The 12,026-nt window shown below is 40.8% G+C and overlaps 1 protein-coding gene across 8 annotated transcripts in view; it reads left to right on the top strand.

The window, feature by feature from the left end:
* The first annotated feature begins 1,280 nt into the window (after positions 1 to 1,280).
* The window catches only part of LOC121872040 (cubilin-like), a 205,740-nt gene continuing 194,994 nt past the window's right edge, over positions 1,281 to 12,026 (top strand). For 4 of the 8 annotated variants that reach the window (XM_042374703.1, XM_042374699.1, XM_042374700.1 and 1 more), the window contains exon 1: positions 1,289 to 1,450. The gene's annotated coding sequence lies outside the window, so the exon portion shown is untranslated. Of the gene's footprint in view, positions 1,451 to 2,971; positions 3,221 to 12,026 lie in introns of those variants that run through there. The other 4 variants (XM_042374702.1, XM_042374698.1, XM_042374701.1 and 1 more) reach the window with 3 other exon arrangements.

The following is a 12,026-nucleotide window of genomic DNA, read 5'->3' as shown; positions in this document are numbered from 1 at the left end:
GTTTAACCCTCTAAACCTCTCTCCTATCACAAAACATTAATGTGAAATAACTTCGAGCTACTGGGTTCAACTCACACATATTGGGTTCACCTTACACATATTGGGTTCAACATAGGAGATTGGGTTCAGCTTAAACATATTGGGCTCATGTCACACATATTGGGTTCAACTCAACACATATTGGGTTCAACTTACAGTACACATATTGGGTTCAACTCAACACATATTGGGTTCAACTCAACACATATTGGGTTCAACTTACAGTACACATATTGGGTTCAGAGGGGAAAGGAATGACCCCGCCCACGGTACGTCCTTGCTAATCAACTTGCGTGGACCCAAGACGAGGCGTGTACTCCCCATCAGCTGCTGCGTCGGGGTGCCTGCCTGTCCCCCCCCTGCCTGGTGTGACTGTCTGTAAGGGCGTCGTGGTCAGCTCTCTCTTGTCTAGTGATCTTCTGTTGTTATTATTGTTGTATTTTCATTATTATTATTATTATTATTATTATTATTATTATTATTATTATTATTATTGTTATTATTGTTATTATTATTATTATTATTATTATTATTATTATCATCACTAATACTAAGTGTGGTCACCTTAATAGCAATACCTTAAGTTTATAGAAAGTCTTAAGATATGTAAATGTGAAGATAATGACACGACTATGTACGAAATAACCTAACCCAGTTTCCTGTTCACATAACTAGCGAGCGCTGTGAGTGTTGGTGAATATTAAAGATGATGTGTAGCTTTTGTGTGTGTGTGTGTGTGTGTGTGTGTGTGTGTGTGTGTGTGTGTGTGTGTGTGTGTGTGTGTGTGTGTGTGTGTGTGGCCACGCTCTTTTTACGGAACCATTTTGTTTAGGGTGATATGATTTTCGATTTATCTTTCTTTAAAAAATGTCGCAGATGAGTTGGAAAATGTGTGTGAGGAAGTTATTGAGAGTGTTGTAAGGGTGAAATACCGAAGGGAGTGACCACCGCGCCACTCCTCCTCCCACTACCACCTTCCCCTCCCTCCAACTCACTCATAGAATACCTCAAAGTAGGACGAAACAATTGTAGAATGTTTTCCTCTCTGTAACTATCCACGTTTCCTTTTCCACTCAGCGCTCCCGCCCCCCACACACCCTCCATTTCCCCTGCTGCCCCATGTATCCTCTCCCCCCTGCCCTCACTCTTCCCTCGCACCCTTCCCCTCTCATCCCCTCCCCGGCTCCTCCCGACGGTGGCGGGCGGTTCGAGGGGGTTGCCGGCCGGCTCTGCCGTCAGTGATCGGAGAGACGTTGGAGGAGGAGGACGTGCCGCGCTCTCTCCCCTTCCCTGTAGTGTTTTTATTTTTTTTAGTTCCCTAAAAGAGGGTGGTTGAAACACCCTGTCTCTCCTTGCGTGTGGGTCGCCGCCCCAGCAACACAGTGTCGGACTCTGGGTGTTGCTAGTGTAGGTACGAGTGTTGGTAGCAGACCTCTGGCCAAGAGTGTTCACAGATGTGTGTCCGTAGGATGGTATCAACTGTTTCACTTTAAGGCGGCAAAGTCCTGCTTCTTGCTGGCACGATCCCTACTGCTGCCGCTGCTCTGTGTGTGTGTGTGTGTGTGTGTGTGTGTGTGTGTGTGTGTGGTGGTTTCTGCTCTAAAAGTGACCTCACGCCCTGTATGTTGCATTGGTTGTGTGGACGTGTTACAACCTGGTTGTGGTGGAGGCCTTTAAGTGCAGTGTTCAAGTGGCGGGTTGTGAGGGACTCGCCAACGTTCTAAGTGGAGGCTGTGGGTGCTGTAGTCACTTAGGAAACGCCGCCTTGTGGTTTCCGTGTGTGTGTGTGTGTGTGTGTGTGTGTGTGGTTTTATCGATGCTTCGTGATTTCCAGGTGGTTGTTGGTGGAGTGAATCAGGTTGAGGGTGGCGATTGTACGATTGTTCATCTTTAAAGAGGTGATTGCAAGGCTGTGCATCTTTAAAGTGGTGATTGCAAGGGTGTGCGACTTTAAAAGTGGTGATTTTATGATTGTACATCACTTATGTGTTGATTTACAAGGTTGTACATATTTAAAGTGGTAATTGCAACGCTGTATGACGTCTAAGTTGTGATTTTATGGTTGTACACCTTTAAAATGGTGATTGCAAAGTTGTACATTTTGACTGGTGATTATAGCGACTGTACGGCTGTTCATCTTTAATGGGGTGATTACAAGGATGTACAACTTTAAATTGACGATTGTAATGCATCTATAAAGTGGTGATTGCAGGATTGTACATCTTAAAAAACGGTGATTTTTAGCTTGTTCAACTGAATTTTTTATTAGACCAATTTTAAAATTGTGATTGTGGTGATTGCACGGAATTGCAACTTGACAACGAAATTCCCAATGCTGTTCTTATAGTGGTAATTGCACGAAATTACAATTTAACAGCAACTTCAAGTACAGTTCCGAAAGTGGTGATTGTCTTTCTCAAAGTGAAGTTCTGAATGGTGATTGAGTGATTTTGCGGCTCGAAACGTGTGATTGTGTGGCAGGGGTTGGATTGTAAGGTTGCAGGTGATAAAGATTGTAAACGGTGAACCAGACCTCTGTAATGATCAAAAACTATCGTGATTGCAATGGAGGTTCAATAACTATAATATTCAAGAAAAAAGAAGATTGAAGACTATTGGTCACGCATTTTGCAAGTGGTGGTTGTGGTGTGGCGGAAAATACAGCAATTTGTAGAACTTGACTGAATAATTTCGAACTTTTTTTGAACTTACTGTTTTGTTATTGAGTGATATTAGGAACTCAAAAAAGTGAACCCGTGTGATACTTTTTTTTTATATAAGTGAGGATGTGCAGCGGTACTTAAAAGCCTTGAAGTGTCTTGAGTATTGGAGCACTTAAAACTTTACCTTGAGGGGACACACTTGGATGATGGTGATGGGTTCTGAACCTCACTACTGAACGCCCTAACCCCTTCCCCCCCCCCCTCTGCACTCTGGCTACTGAACACCGAAATCACAAGAAATTCTGAAACATGAACGCGAGGAAGAACGCACTGTGATTACTGAACACCGAAATCAGAAGATATTCGGAAAAATTATAAACGAGGAACAATGCACTCTGGCTACTGAACACCGAAATCACAAGAAGCCCCCCCCCGGAGAGAACGTGAACACATGGGAGAACAGTCTCATCGCCCACGATCCTGAACACCGAAATAACAAGAACAAGAAACCAGTGAACGTAAGAGAGAGAACACGTTGCACTCCTTCCTATTCTCTACATCATGGTGTTAAACTTTACTAAATACCGAAAAGACGAGTTACACCATTACTGTCTCACCTGTTCTTGTCCTTACCTGCACTGGGGATTATCACTTAGTCTCTCTACAAATACCGAGTTTATTTTCTTCGGCAATGATAAATGTCTGTAATTCACGTGATTTGTTTTATCTCTAACGTGATTTATAGCTGTTATTGCTGTTTCATATTGATGTGACTCTTAACCTGTATGAATAATGTGATTTACCTGTATAAATAATGTGATTTACCTGTATAGATAATGTGATTTACCTGTATAGATAATGTGATTTACCTGTATAGATAATGTGATTTACCTGTATAGAAAACGTGATTTTACCTGTATAAATAACGTGATTTTGTCTGTAAATTACGACATTTTAGCTCCAATTAACGAAATTAATGTGATTGTACCGTAATTAACGTGATCTCTCTCTCTCTCTCTCTCTCTCTCTCTCTCTCTCTCTCTCTCTCTCTCTCTCTCTCTCTCTCTCTCTCTCTCTCTCTCTCTCTCTCTCTCTTGGTCAATATGTATTCACCTCTAACTAATCTTCTCTCCCTCACCTGTAATTAGTGGTTAATTAAACGTCTGTATCTCGCCTGTATACAGCTCTCCCCTCACCTCAGCTACCTGTATCCAGCCCCAACTTCGGGTAATTTCCTTCCCCTCTTTTATCTGTATCCTGTAATGTGGTGGTGGGCAATTTTCTCCCCTCACATAACCTGTAACAAGTTAGTGGTAATCTCCCCTCATGTACCTGTATTCTGTAACAAGTTAGAGGCTGTATTTTCCCCTCAGTGACATGTATTCTATAACCAATTAGAAACAATCTTTTCCCCTCACGTATATGTAACGAGTTAGTGGTAATTTCCTCTCAGATATCTGTATTTTCTAACTGTAATGAGTGTAGATTTTCCCTCGTGTACCTGTATACTGTAACCTGTTAGTGGTATTTCTCTTATTGTCACTAATTAATTTTCCCCCTCAGTTACCTGTATGCTGTAACTATTTAACTAATTTCCCCTCAAATGCAATCACTTACTCGTAATTTCTCCTGTAAGATACATGTGTTTTGTAACCTCATTTATTTTTCTCCATATATACTGTAACCACTGTATTTCTGACTGCATTATTATATATCTTTGAGGTCTTTGTCTACCTGTACCTGTAATTAGTCGTAACTGCTTATGGTTTACCTGTGAATCACCTCTATGGGGCCTATTTTGATTGGAGTCTGTTAGGACTAGGGGCCCATTTGACCTGCGACTGCCAAACGAGACCCCTAATCAATCGCAATTGATCCCTGATTTTCAATTATCCAATCACGTTTCAATAATGGAGGAGGGATCCTACTTTCAACCAATAGGATATGAACCCTAATACCACATTAACCAATCAGGCTCTACTTATGCGAAGGTGCTTCCAGCTAATTGGAACTGTTCTCTGATTGTGAATTAGCCTATCAGAATTCACCTACCCTGGAATAGCTGGCTACCAACCAATAGGAAATAATCCCTGATATTGCCTTTAACCAATCAGGTCTTCGCTTTGCTGTTTTGTAACTGAACGGTGGATTGAATGCATATCTAGTTAATAAAATTGTATATAAATTAAGTAATAATTTATCAATACATGTAGCAGGTAAATTTGTGTATAAAGGGAAGAGATAGTTGTGGAAATAGTCTGAAGTTTGGGAAATATTTCAAATTTTGGACATTTTTTGAAAGTTTGGGTTTGAAAGTTTTGGGACGTAACTTTGGGTTTGGGAAATTGTTGATAGTCTACAGTAAGGTAGTGTGTATATTGGGAAATAGTTTGAAGTTTGAGTAAGGGGAAATTGGGAACAGTATGGGGGAAATTGGGTGTGGGGAAACGAAGGGAAATAATAAAAAATTGGGTGAAATAATGTCGGGATTTTTTTTTTTTTTTGGGGGTGAAAATTTGTTGGGGAATTATAGAGAAAATTGGGGTAAAATTTGGTGTGAAGATAAACCCAATTTTGGGGTAAATTAATATACAGAAAACTTCCCAAGATTTTTAGGGAGGTGATAACTGTCCATACCTAACCTAACCATACCTAAGCTAACCTAAGCTAAGCTAACCTATGCTAAGCTAACCATACCTAAGCTAACCATACCTAAGCTAACCATACCTAACCTAACCATACCTAACCTAACCATACCTAAGCTAACCATACCTAACCTAATCTAACGTAATCTAACCTAAATTAACCCAAAGCAACCTAACCTAACCTACGCTGGGTTAGATTGGGTTATATCACAGCAGATCGTTGATAATACTGCTATATTTCCCACTCTAGTATCTGATGGCTTAACTCCTTAACCTCAAAGTGTTAAATAGTCGTCTTAAAAGATTAAACTACCCTTAAAAAGGTTAAATTATTTTCTTGCAGTATTTAAACCACCATCCCATCATCTTCAAAGGGTGAAATAAAAAAAAATGTTTCCGGGGCAATGCGTGTACAGCCTAAGGTGTTATGGCCGGCACTGCACTCGACCGCCTTCGCTTCCTCATCTGTATGGTCAGGTACCCATTCACAGCTGGGCGGATTTTGGGTGCCCAGGACGTGAACCAGAGAACCGTAAAGCAGGAGGTGAGTGACTGGTCGTGTGGGGGTATATAGAGATCGGCAGGAGTCCATCAGTGTAATTGATTGTAAGACTGTGTATGGATGTGCTGGGGGGGTGCACATGACTGTCTGTCTATTTTACCTCTCTCTCTCTCTCTCTCTCTCTCTCTCTCTCTCTCTCTCTCTCTCTCTCTCTCTCTCTCTCTCTCTCCCTCTCTCTCTCTCTCTCTCTCTCTCTCTCTTCCTTTCCATCCAGTTTTTAGTCCTTGCATTATCTTCTTCCTTCCTTGCCTTCTCTCCCTTCTTTCCCTTCTCTTATCCGTTCTTATTCTCCCTTATTCATCTCCGACTCTTCTTCTTCTTCTTTCCTTCTCTCACTCTTCTCATTCTCTCTTTCTCCCATTCTCCAGCCTTCATTTATCTTCCTATATTTACTCTTTCTTCTCTCCCTTCCACATTTCTTCTTCATCCCCTTGTGTGTGTGTGACCTGCTCCCACTCTCCTCATTCTTCTTCTTCCCTCATCCATCTTTTCTCCATTTTCTATACATATTCTCCTTTCCTCATTCCCCTCCCTTCTTTCCATTTCTTCCCTTCCCTTCTCCTCTTTCTCCTTTACCCCTCCCTTCCCTCCTTCCTTTGTTCTTCCCCTTCCTCTTTCCCTTCCTTCCCTTCCCCCTCCTTCCCTTTCCTTCTTTCTTTCTCCTTCCCTTCTGTTCTTCTTCGCTCTTTGTTCCTAATTATCTTTTACTTCATTCCCCTTTCCCTCCTTTCGTGCCTCATCTTTCTCCTTCCCCTCCTCCTCTCCTTCACTTTCTTCTATCCTCCTTCATTTTCCTTCTTTCCATCATTTGTATCTCGTTCTTGTCTTCCTTCCTTCCCTTCCGTTCCCCTTTCTCTTCCTCACTTTTTTCCTTCCTCTCACTTCCTTCCGACCTTTCTTCCTCACTCCCTTCATCTCTTCCGTCCTCTTTTCTCCCCGAATTCCGTCCTTCCTTCCTTCTGTCCCTCCTTCCTTCCCTCCCTTCTGTCCTTCCTTCCTTCCTTCCTTCCTTCCGTCTTGTGTTCTCAGTCGTTGTAGGTTTTTAAGGTAAACTAATCCAATTAATCTTAACTCAAACTTCTACTTGATTCTCAACTGTCTGTCTGTCTGTCTGTCTGTCTGTCTGTCTGTAAGGGAAGCAGAGATAGTGTGTGTGTAAAGGAGAAAGAAATTGTAAGCACAATATAAGAGAGAGAGAGAGAGAGAGAGAGAGAGAGAGAGAGCGCATACGTATAAGGGAAGAACAGGCAGAGAGAGAGAGAAAAAAGCTAATGTAAGGGGAAAAGAAAGACATGGGGAAATAAAGAAGAGAGGCAGAGAGAAGGGGGAATAAAGATGAAGAAGAGAGAAAGGAAATAAAGATAGAGAGACAGTAAGAGGGAGAGAGGCAATTACTTCCAAAATAAAGGTGTTGGGTTATTTTGAGGAGGTGAGGGGGAACAAGTGTCACGCAGGGCAGGCGCTTGAGGTGCCCCCCCAGGTGTAGGGTGGCCAGGTGTGGAGGAAGGGGTAGGGTGGCCAGGTGTGGAGGAAGGGGTAGGGTGGCCAGGTGTGGAGGAAAGGGTGTAGGGTGGAGTGGGTGTGGAGGAGGAGTTATATTGGGATAATGAAGGAGGAGGAGGAAGAAGATGATGCAAAAGGGGGGGGGGGTAAAGGAAGAGAGGGAGCTGTGTATGTGGTGTGTGTGTATGTGGTGTGTGTGTGTGTGTATGTGGTGTGTGTGTGTATGTGTCCCCTTCACAAGCGAATCTTTACCATGACCGTAATTGGGCTAATGAACAGTAAATATAAATGACCACTAATGAATCGTCTCCATTGTTCATATGGTAATTTGGGAACACCTGAAGATTAGACACCCTGGCTTTATTTCACCTGATGGTTTAACATCCCTAACGTTAACCTTATCTATGCTAATCTAACCTTACTTAACCTAAAGTAACCTATCCTAACCTAGCCAAGCTTAACTTAATCTAACCTTACTTAACCTAATCTAACCTAGCCAAACTTAACCTAATCTAACCTTACTTAACCTACAGTAACCTACAGTAACCTATCCTAACCTAGCCAAGCTTAACCTAATCTAACCTTACTTAACCTACAGTAACCTATCCTAACCTAGCCAAGCTTAACTTAATCTAACCTTACTTAACCTAATCTAACCTAGCCAAACTTAACCTAATCTAACCTTACTTAACCTACAGTAACCTATCCTAACCTAGCCAAGCTTAACCTAATCTAACCTTACTTAACCTAACCTAATTTAATATCTATGTAGGTCACTTGATGATAGATAATTTTGCGGTCCTTAAAACACACTATAAACGGATTATGTAAAGTACTCTTAACACATATACACGAGAGAGAGAGAAAGAGAGTGAGCAAGAGAGAGAGAGAGTGAGAAAGAAGGAGAGAGAGAGTAAAAGATAGAGAAAAAGTGAGAAAGAAGGAGAGAAAGTGAGCAAGAGAGAGAGTGAAAGTGAGCAAAAGATGGAGAAAATGTGAAAAAGGAGAGAAAGTGAGCAAGAGAGAGAAAGTAAGCAAGAGAGAGAGAGAAAGTGAGCGAGAGAGAGAAAAGGTGAGCAAGAGAGAAAAGGTGTGAAAGAGAGAGAGAAAGTGAGCAAAAAGAGAGAGAGAGAGAGAGAGCATTAAAGCAGTATCTGGGGCGGGCTACCTTTGAACCCTGGCATGATACCCTGAGCGAATTGTACACCAGCGCTCCAAACACAAATTTTACTCTTTGTTGCTCTCACTTAACAAAGCTGTCCGCCTCCTCTGATCTGACTGGTGGATGGGTTTACTTGTCTTTTATTGTGTTTTGTTTTATATCTCCTCATTCCTTCCCTCCTCATCCCCCCATTCCTTACCCCCCTTCTCTCCTTCCCTTCCCTTCTTACCCCTCATTCCCCATCCTCCTCACTACTTCACTTCTCCCCTCCTCTAACATTTCCATTCCCACTACATTCCCATTCTCATTATAACCACATTCCTACAATATTCCAGTTCTATTATTCTTCCATCATCTCTACTATAATCTCGCTTTGTGTTCTCTCTCCTCTTGTATTCCCACTTAGTTCCCACTCAATTCCCATTCCCAGTTTAATACTAGTCTTGCCCATCGTCAAATTCCCATTCCTACTATAATAAAAAACTTTGGTATGATTTTCAAGTTATATTCCTATCTCCACTATGCTAATTTCCATTATATTCCCATTGATAATATTCCCATTCCCACACGAGGATTCCCAGCATAATGCAATTCCTGTTAGAGCCTCATTCCAACTGTGGCTACTATAATTTCCTATTTACTCCTACCACACTTACCACACCAACTCCGATTATACTCTCACCGTTACTCCGTTTCCGTTCCCATTATGTTCCCATTCCTAAAATACTCATCATTCCTATTCCTGTTGTATAATCTCTTTCTTCTGTGGTTATTCTCATTTTTTGTTATTTGCATTTTTATCAATATTTACATTAAGATATTATCACATAGTGGAGGCCCTCTGGCGGATATTCCCACACTTCGTTAAATATTCCCACGCTTCTGTAAATATTCCCACGCTTCTGTAAATATTCCCACTCTTTTGTAAATATTCCCACGCTTCTGTAAATATTCCCACTCTTTTGTAAATATTCCCACGCTTCTGTAAATATTCCCACGCTTCTGTAAATATTCCCACGCTTCTGGTAAATATTCCCACGCTTCTGTAAATATTCCCACTCTATGGTAAATTATCCCACTCTTATGTAAATATTCCCACGCTTCTGTAAATATTCCCACTCTTATGTAAATATTCCCACGCTTCTGTAAATATTCCCACGCTTCTGTAAATATTCCCACGCTATGGTAAATTTTCCCACTTTTGTAAATATTCCCACGCTTCTGGTAAATTTTCCCACGCTTCTGGTAAATATTCCCACGGTCGGATATAGTTTCCCACGCTCCAGTAGACTCTCACATGAGGTACCTAAATATCACCACGCGTGTTCAATTATGCAGGTGTACCCAATATCATTATCACCTCACACTCTGCACCATATCTCCCCCCCCTCCTCTCCTCTACCCCCTCCCCTCTTCTCCCCTCCCCCCACACGATTACTGCAGTTTTCACACACACACACGCTATAGTTGCTTTTCAATTTCATCTCTGAACTTAGATAATCTAGAGCGAATAGGAAACGCCTTTTCTACGAGGTTGAATTTGGGATCATATTTGCGGGTTTTTTTTTTTTTATTCGTTTCTCCTTCCGAAATTCTGTGCTATGGGAGAAATGGTCAAGACAACACCTTAAGATCCCCACGCCCCCCTGATGATTAAACTCCTTAATGCTACTTACCTGGAGGGTTAGGTTAGGTTAATTTAGGTTATGTTTGTTTTAAGGATTTTTTCTCGTAATTTTGTTCTATAAAAATTCCTTGTAATATGTATATTTTTTTTTTAATTGTTCTCAGTACATATACAGTGTGTTTTTTTCAATAAGATCTATAGGTGAAATGTAGTTTTTCTTCGTTCTAAATTCGAACGGTTTCATTTGGTTTCTAACTTACATATTCTGGTTTTGAACTTATTGACCAAGAGAGAGAGAGAGAGAGAGAGAGAGAGAGAGAGAGAGAGAGAGAGAGAGAGAGAGAGATCACGTTAATTACGGTAAAATCACATTAATTTCGTTAATTGGAGCTAAAATGTCGGTTGGTTTCGGAACTTTCTGTTGATCTTCGAATTTTCTTCATTTGTTTCGGAATTGTTCTCTTAATTTTCGGTACTTTGCCAGTTTGGTTTCGAAACATCAGATTAACACATGCCCTGGTAACCTCATCCACACGTCCTGGTAACCTCATACACACGCCCCTGGTAACCTCATACACACGCCCTGGTAACCTCATACACACGCCCCTGGTAACCTCATACACACGCCTCATAAACCCATCCACATTATGCCCTGACAATATACACAGCTGCCTCATACACGCCTCCATCATTCACCATCTTGTATAATACACATAAATTACCCCACAAAGTCCGGAAATAAAATACACAAAAATACACTATACTGTATTTCGATGACAAATTTACACTGAAATACACATCATAGTATTACTTGTACGAATTATGACTTAGCGGTTTTACTTAAGAGACCCCAGTAACGTGTGGAAAGTATTACGGTATACACATCTATACAACCTCAATGTATTACGACAAATAAGTTTTTTAAAAGATTAAATGTATATTCCTGTGAAATATATATACACAAGATGTTTGAGGATGTATATAAACTCGTAAATTTATATGATCTGAATAAATTATAACGTTGTTGTTTTGAGACTTAAATAATGTCTATGATAAGTATTTTTGTTTATGGATATACAACTTCGTATTTCCTACTATGAATAATGAGAAAAGTTTAGATATTTTACCTGTTGATGATAAGTATACAAAGTTTATTTTATTTTTAGGATATACAACAATTTTATTACTTAAATAAATTACTATGAAGAAATTTTATATTTTTAATGGTGTATTGTGTGTTGCTATGACAGGTATATAAGTTTTAATGTATACGTGAACTTGTATTATTTCACTGTTACGTGTATGTCTGTCTGTCAGTGAGAAGTGTATTAGGTGCAGAATTAAGGATATTTTAACACATGTATGCTGGATTAGCTGTTCTAGTTAACATAATCTGGATTGAAATTTCCGACATATTTTACGGATTTGACGTTCCAATCGTTCCAATTCCACACATACAGGGGATTGGAAGGCCTCTAACCCAATCGTTTTCAGGTTAAGGAGAGTTCAGTGGAGTTGTTACTATTGCTGAAGGTTTAACTTGACTGAAGATCTCTGTTGGAGTCTCGCTGTTTCTCCTTTAAAGTGAGAGAGAGAGAGAGAGAGAGAGAGAGTTGGTGGTGTTGGGTGTCAGCGTTGATAACTGGTAATGATGATTTCATGACGGTGGTGGTGACGGTAGTGGTGATGATAGCAGCTGGTGACAGTAGTGATGATGGTGGGGGTAGTAGTGGTAGTGGTGATGGTGGTGGAATTGGTGATACTAGTGATTCGCGACGATAGTGATGATGGTGATAGTGGTGATAGTTATGATGGTGGTGGAATT

Source organism: Homarus americanus, unplaced genomic scaffold (assembly GCF_018991925.1).
Source record: "Homarus americanus isolate GMGI-L3 unplaced genomic scaffold, GMGI_Hamer_2.0 scaffold51476, whole genome shotgun sequence".
In the NCBI taxonomy this organism is placed as follows: Eukaryota; Metazoa; Arthropoda; class Malacostraca; order Decapoda; family Nephropidae; genus Homarus; species Homarus americanus.
The sequence above is the reverse complement of the archived record's forward strand: the minus strand, read 5'-3'. Positions and strand labels throughout refer to the sequence as shown.